The sequence below is a fragment of the Octopus bimaculoides genome, chromosome 6 (assembly GCF_001194135.2).
Source record: "Octopus bimaculoides isolate UCB-OBI-ISO-001 chromosome 6, ASM119413v2, whole genome shotgun sequence".
Lineage (NCBI taxonomy): Eukaryota > Metazoa > Mollusca > Cephalopoda > Octopoda > Octopodidae > Octopus > Octopus bimaculoides.
In genome coordinates, this window is record NC_068986.1 from 47435900 (window position 1) to 47443621 (window position 7722).

The 7722-nt window shown below is 35.7% G+C and overlaps 1 protein-coding gene across 1 annotated transcript in view; it reads right to left on the reverse strand.

The window, feature by feature from the left end:
* LOC106875377 (neuronal PAS domain-containing protein 3) overlaps nucleotides 1-7722 on the reverse strand; it is a 543460-nt gene that overhangs the window by 342823 nt on the left and 192915 nt on the right. The window lies entirely within an intron of this gene.

Consider the following 7722-nt stretch of genomic DNA (forward strand, 5'->3'; position numbering starts at 1 on the left):
TGCTCAATCTTGTCAGATGCAGGAGGTTTCAACGGCTGCAAGTTTTACATTATGTTCTGTAATTTTCTTGGCCGGCGAAGGGTATTTTCTGACAAATTGTAATTTCTCTTGAGAAAATTAAAATATGTTATGTCAATCATTTTACCTTATATTAAAATTGAAAGAAATGAAATTGAGTCCTTTTTTTTGAAATTACATGAGCATTAAAATGATTAAAGTATGGAAATATGTTAGACACGAAACCTACTTCAGAGCAAGAACCAATGTCAAATGGTCACAACGATCAAAGTAATAACTCAAGATCGACTTTAAATACAGGAATTCTTTCCTCGGGATCATAAAATGATTGCAAGATAACAAATAACTTTTGCTGGCTGACGAAATATCTTTCAGTTTTAGAGGGCTGTGGCTTTATAACATTACATTTCTTAATTAGAGAAGGCAAACTCAGTTGTCAGGAATTTGGTGCTTCGTCCACAAAAAGAAAAAAATAATAGATTTGTGAGTTGTCCTGTGACCAACCAGCTTGGACAATTTTAAAACTGCTTACAGTGCAGTTTGATAAATCATGGATTCCGTGCAGAAAATTTGGAATAGCGATGAAAATCTTAATTTCAAATGTACATGTCCTATCTCTTAATTAGCTAATTATTTAATGAGTTCGATTCCACAAAAAATAATTTAGGAATCAAGAAATTGTTGGCAAACCTAAAAATTTACTCTGTTTAAATGTTGCCCAGATTTTCTATATTCGAAATCTTTTGGTCAAAAGTCACTTGCTTGTTTTATACATACATACATACGTTTATATAATAGAATTAATTATTTGTCTTTCGCAGACTATCGTTATTGTTCTTTCTTCTTCTTCTTATTATTATTATCTAAGACGTCGCACAGTATCCAATATCGTGATGTTGTTGATTGAAGATATTGTGTTTACCGGGGGTTTGTACTGTGTCAAATTACAACGAGGACCTCAGACAGACAGTACTTTACGCAATATGCGTGAAGTTCCAAGTAATTCCGATTTTTGCAACACACCTAGATCGTAGGGTATTTCTAAAGTTTCCAGATGTTTTTTTTTTTTCAGATTGGGTGGTATTGAACGCAATGCTCCGATGACTATAGGGACAACCTTTATGTTTAACTATCGTAGCTGCCACATATTAGTGATCTCAATTCTCAGGTCTCCATGTTTATCGATCTTTTCTCTTTCTTTCATGATATGTTGATCCCCTGGCACTGCCGCATCGATTATTAGGCACCCTTGTTTTGTCCCTTCTAAAGATTACTATATCCGGCCTTCGGTGCTCTAACAGTCTGTTTGGAAGTCAAAGTCCCAGAGGATTTTCGCCTTCCCCTATTTGTCCATTACCTTTTCCAGTGTATGTTGGTACCATTCACCCGTTAACACGTATCTATACTTCCAGCATAGTAGCCAGAGAAGGTTCTGCGCTACCATGTGTCTGCGCTTGTACTCTCTCTGTGCAATACTTTCGCAGGCACTAAGAATGTGAGTCAATCTTTCGATCCTCTTCCCACACATTTTACAGAGGTTCGTTGCACTTGTGTGGTATGTATCCGTTTTCACTGAGTTGATATTCAATGCATGATCCCGGGTAGCGATGATTAGGCTTTCAGTATTCTCTTTTAGGTCCCCTTGCCGAGCCACCTTCATGATGCTTCCTGGTCTTTTAAGTTGTTAGTTTCACGGTGGAACTGACCATGTAATTCCATGCAGAGTAGGGTTTCTTTCTCGTTGGCTGTCCATGATTGGAATTCATGAGCACTCTGAAGTCCAATTTTGGTAAATTCTTCTGCAATATCAGTATACTGTAGCAGGTCTTGTTTGTTATTTACCAAATATTCTGCCACGTTTCTTCTTTCACTGTTGATGCACTTCCGTACGCTAATCAGCCCACGTCCACCTTTACCGCACTTCATGTAGAGCCTGAGTACATTCGCTTTAGGGTGGAGATCACCATGCATTGTCATTGTCTTTCGGGTAGTGCGATCGAGTTGGTAAATCTCCGCTTATGTCCACTTCAGGATGGATGCAGTATAGCGGACTACAGCAACAGCCCATATTATTATTATTATTATTATTATTATTATTAATTCGTTTAAGTTAACACAAATGAAACTTTTGCTAATTATAGAAATTCCTTAGACCGACTTTTAATTGAATCCACTAAGATGAACCATTTCGTTTTAATATTTAACAGTAGTTATATTCCAATTTAAATAATTTAAAATTTTGATCGAGCCAGCGTTGGCGTAGTTTCCAAGATAGAAACTGATAGGTAAGAAAAAGCTATCAAGCGTTTACTAAATGGATGCATAGGAATTCATGGAAAAGTGAGGTGTATATTGAAGAGCCATTTTTCAATAATCTGGTTATGTTCGGATAAACTACGTTATAAATCATAAATCAGTTATTCAGATTTGGGAGGTTATCAAATTTTAAGGGCAGGGATATGTTAATTACTAACCCCAGTGTTCAACTGGTACTTATTTTATCGACTACAGAAGGATGAAAGGTAAAGCTGACCCCAGCAAAATTTTGAACTCAAAATGTGAAAACCCCAAAATGATTGTAATGATTGCTTCGAATTTTGGCTCAAGGCTAATAATTGAGGAGGGGTAGTCAGTCGATTACATCGACCTCAGTACTCAACTGGTACTTTATTTTCTCAACCCGGAAGGATGAAAGGCAAAGTTGATCTTGGTGGAATTTCCATTTCCGTCATAATGTATGAATAATTCTTTCTAATATAGGCAGAAGGCCTGAAATCTTAGGGAAGAGGGCTTGTCGATTATATCGAACCCCATGCTAAACTGGTACTTGTTTTATCGACCCTAAATAATGAATGGCAAAGTAGACCTCGGCGACCCAGAACGCAAAGACAGACAAAGTGCAAAGACAGACGATATGTGCATTTCTGATCAAGAGCAGGAGTAGTGGAGAAGTATCATAGCCACATTTGAGAGGTATTCTTTGTGGTTTGGATAATTCACCTCTCGAAAGATGGGTGCTTCGTTCATCAGCCACAACAACACTTATTCAGGGTTCTTTTGAGCAGGTGGGCTATTAGACCCAAAGAAAATTCTAATTGAGCCAAACTTGGGTTTTAACAGAGTGATTATAAGGTTTCTATCTGGAATTAAAATCTCTATTCCTTTAGTTGTGCATATATATATATATATATATATATATATATATATATAACTTGAGAAGTGCGAACGTACGAAACTCTCGGCCTTTGAGTCACTGTTGATTCTGTTAAACATTAATAGCACACACACACATTGTGAATGCGTATGCAAGTGTTTGGAAAGGTAATTGACTGAGAAAGAAAAATGGTTTGGAAGGAGGATTTTGAGAATCATAGTTTTATAATTGAAGAGGAAGACGACTCAGAAAATTAAAAGCAGGAGAAAAAGAATATCTGTGATTTTAAAACACAGATACATCAGGAAAATGACAGAGGCGGGCGAATAGAAAAACAAGCCACCAACAGCACCAGAACTGCTATAACAATCTCTGTTATCACTATCAACGAATGAAATAATAGCAAGAACATTCTATTTCTTCATTTATGTCTTTCGTTATTTTTATTTTGTTGTGCTTTGATATGCAAATTCAAACTTTTCTTTTATTTGTCTGTTTGTCTATAGTTTTTGAAACAACCTGAAGCTATATTGTAATCTTGGATCATCCAAAGAGGCTTTGTGACAACCGACATGAAATGTCTCTGTTCAATAGTAATACCTGAGGCCAGCATTGTAATCTCAGTAAAGAATTGTCTCTAAGAAAACTTGGCAAAATCCCCATTGTACAGGCACATTGATACAATGGAATCCAAAGAACATTATTTAAAACAAACTGAGTTGGTGTTTGCCTTCCGGTCAATTTTGCTTGACTTCTATTGAAAGAAAACAGGATCAGTGGCATCGACGATTACTATTATAAGAATAATGAAATGAAAGAACATCGAAATAAAAAGAATAACGAGATAAAAAATTGACGAAATGATGTGCACAACAAAACAAAATCGAAAATACTAAAACAAATTTATGAAATATGAGCGTAAGAGTCTCTTTTTGAAATTAAATAACAAAACACAATTTCTCAGCTGTTTACTACTTGTATTATTGAGTTTCTTTTTTTTTTTTTTTTCTCTCTTTTCAAATAAAATAATTGTTACTGTTACCAAATTGTTCTGCTACACTACAAACTAGTTCGATTCTGCAAGTATGTTTAGAACCACAGAATTTTTCCATATTTTCTTGTACAATACATCCTAAGTCTTTGATATAGGATGGGTTCTTTATCGTATAACAATAATACAAGTCCTTTTTATAAAGCTTATAGGTTCCACCGCTATAATTGCTGTGCAAAACCAATTCCTCCATCAAGGAATTAACTTCAACAAACATTGCCTCTACAAATTCATTAATTCCATTACACATTGGCTCAAGTAAGCTTTATTAAGTTGTGATTTGTAATGCGTTTGATCATAAAGTAGCTTAAACAAGATTGAGCTGGGTTAAATAACAAGATCGACAAAAGCCATTTAGATATTTTACAGAAATTCTGTACAGGTACAGATTCAGTTACACCTGACGATAATCTTATAATAATTCTGCTTGTCAGTCCGTTACTTAGCCTGTCCGTAACGCTTCCACGTGATTAGTTGAAACTGGGAGGGTGTGGGGAGGGAAAGGGGAGGGAGTGGTGGTGATGAATGAAATGTATAACTTTTTTTAACCAAGTTCTTTTTCTCCGTTACTTAACCCGTTTGTAACGCTTCCACGTGATTAGTTGAAAGGAAAAGCGAAGAGCAAAAGAAAAAAGGAAAGAGAAAAGGAGGGTATGGCAAAGAGTGAGAAAGAAGGAGGGTGAATGTTGTGTATTAATTCTATAAGATTGTGCATAAAGTATATAAAGTGCATTAAGTAATCATCGTATTCCAATTTCCTCCACTTTTCAATGAGTAGCAGATGAACGACTATCTTTCCATACAGACACAACTCAGGTATGCATTCAGGCTTTCCGGATAAAGTTTTCAAAAATAGCCCAATAAGTTTACCATTAATTCCGTGAAATATTCACGGGTCCCACTAGTAACTATTATGTAGTAAAATTAAGTAAAATTAGTAATTATGATTAAATCAATAACTAAGATTAAGACAATTTCCATGATTAAGACAATAACTAGGTTTAAGACTAGGATTAAGATAAAAATTAGAAGTAAGGCAATAAATATGATTAAGACAAAAACTGGCACTCCATCAATTACGACGAAGATTGTACCGGAGATTTAGCGTAACACAGTGTGTAACAAGGTTGGTCCTTTGAATTACAGATAGTACTCATTTTTTCCAGCTCAGTGGACTGGAGCAACGTGAAATAAAGTGTCAGGCTCAAAAACAATATGCGCCGCCAGGAATCGAACTCATGACCTTATTGTGGGCTGACTACCTTAACTACTAAGCCACACAAAATATTAGGATTAAGACCACAGCTATGTATAATGACCGATCAATAACTTTGTAAATAAACTTTAAAGAAATAACATTGAAAAAATGTTCTTTACTGCAAGACATTTGGTGTTCAAATAAGAATGATCAAAGGAAGAAAAAATAGCATACTCCTGCCAAAAAGACGTTTACCTATAACTATACAGGAATTCTATGAGGAACACCGCAGAGATGTTAGCAACAGACAAAATATCAAGCATGAACTTCTCTGAAAATGCATTTGATCATACAGAATAACAATAATCTTTTCTGCCATAGGCACAAGTTCTGAAATTTTAGGGAAGGGAAATGGTTGATTAAATTGAACCAAATACTCAACTGGTACTTATTTTAACAATTCCAAAAGGTTGAACGGCAAAGTCGACCTCAGGGGGAATTTGAACTTAGAACGCAAAGCTAGAAGAAATTCTGTTAAGCAGCTTGTCTGGTACCTTAACAGTTCTGCTAGATCACCGCCTCATTAATAATAATAACAACAACAACAATAATAAATAATAATAATAATGATAAATAATAATAATAATAATAATAATAATAATAATAAATGCTCTGATGCAGTACCAGGCAGTGGCTCTCATGGCTTCTGATCTTAATTGATTGGAAGTGTTATGCACATTGTTTTCTCTTGGTACAAAAGATGGGCTACAGCAAATATTCTGCTTAATACCACATATTTGCTTGACCTTAACCAGTTGAGTATGTTCCTTGGTGGCTGACGATACGTGCATCTCTGATCATGAATAGAAGTAGTTGGGGAGCATCATAGCCATGTGTTGAGAGGGATTCTTTGGGGTTTGAATAATTCACCTTTGGAAATATGGGTGTTTTGCTCAACATTCCTAAACAAACCTTATTCAAGGACCTTTTGAGCAGGATGGGCTACTCGACCTGAAGAAAATTTCAACTGGGCCCCACCTGCGAGGTCATGCGCTGTTTATCTTGATATGAGATCACCATGTCGCGCACATATATGGTTGCGATGCATGTGCCTGGTGTACCCTTATCAGACGGGTAGTCATGATGGATATAATGGGTTTCGTATATTTTACTCCAGTGTCACTTTGATGACATGCACTGCTCTCTCACTCAATAATAATAATAATAATAATAATAATAATAATAATAATAATAGAAAGTTCGCCTCTTGGAGTCAGGAAAGGTTTTAAGCACTTGAAAGACTATACAAATCTTGTGGATACCTAAAGTTACAGACAGTAACCCGCTATCTACATAAATTCTACTGGGAATAACAACGAACCTGAGTCAAATCAATAATAATAATAATGATTTCACATTTTGACACAAGGCCAGCAATTTTAGGGGTTGGGTAAATCAATTAAATTAACCCCAGTGCTTAACTGGCACTTATTTTATCGACCTCAAAAGGATGGACGGTAATGTCGACCTCGGCGGAATTTGAACTCAGAACGTATAGATGGACGAAATACCGCTAAGCATTTTGTCCGGCGCAGTAACGGTTCTACCAGATCGCCGCCTCAACAACAACAACAGTGGTAGTAGTAGTAGTAGTAGTAGTAGTAGTAGTAGTAGTAGTAGTAGTAGTAGTGAAACGGTTGAAATTGTGATGTTTTTGTTGCCGAATATTCACCTTCGTAAAAGTTTAGAACTTGCTTACAAATTCACTATCAAAAATAAAGATTATTTATGTCAGAAAGACGGTGGTATTTCTTACTGTTAACAGTTTTCGAGAGATTGGAATTTGGAGCAATAGGTTGATAGTTGACAGAGTTGGAGAGGTTTGTTCTTTTGAGGATGGAACACACGTTATCCATTGACTGTCGTAGATGACCATAGATAGGTAGGTAGGTAGACAGTTATGTAAGTAGGCAGATAAATAGATAGATAGATAGATAGATAAATACACAGACAGAGGGATAAATGAATACATACATGCAAACGTATATATATATATATATATATATATATATTACTCTTACTTGTTTCAGTCATTTGACTGTGGCCATGCAAATCAACCCCGGGACTTATTCTTTGTAAGCCCAGTACTTATTCTATCGGTCTCTTTTGCCAAACAGCTAAGTGACGGGGACATAAACACACCAGCATTGGTTGTCAAGCAACGCTAGGGGGACAAACACAGACACACAAACACACACTCATATATATATATATATATATATATATATATATATATATATA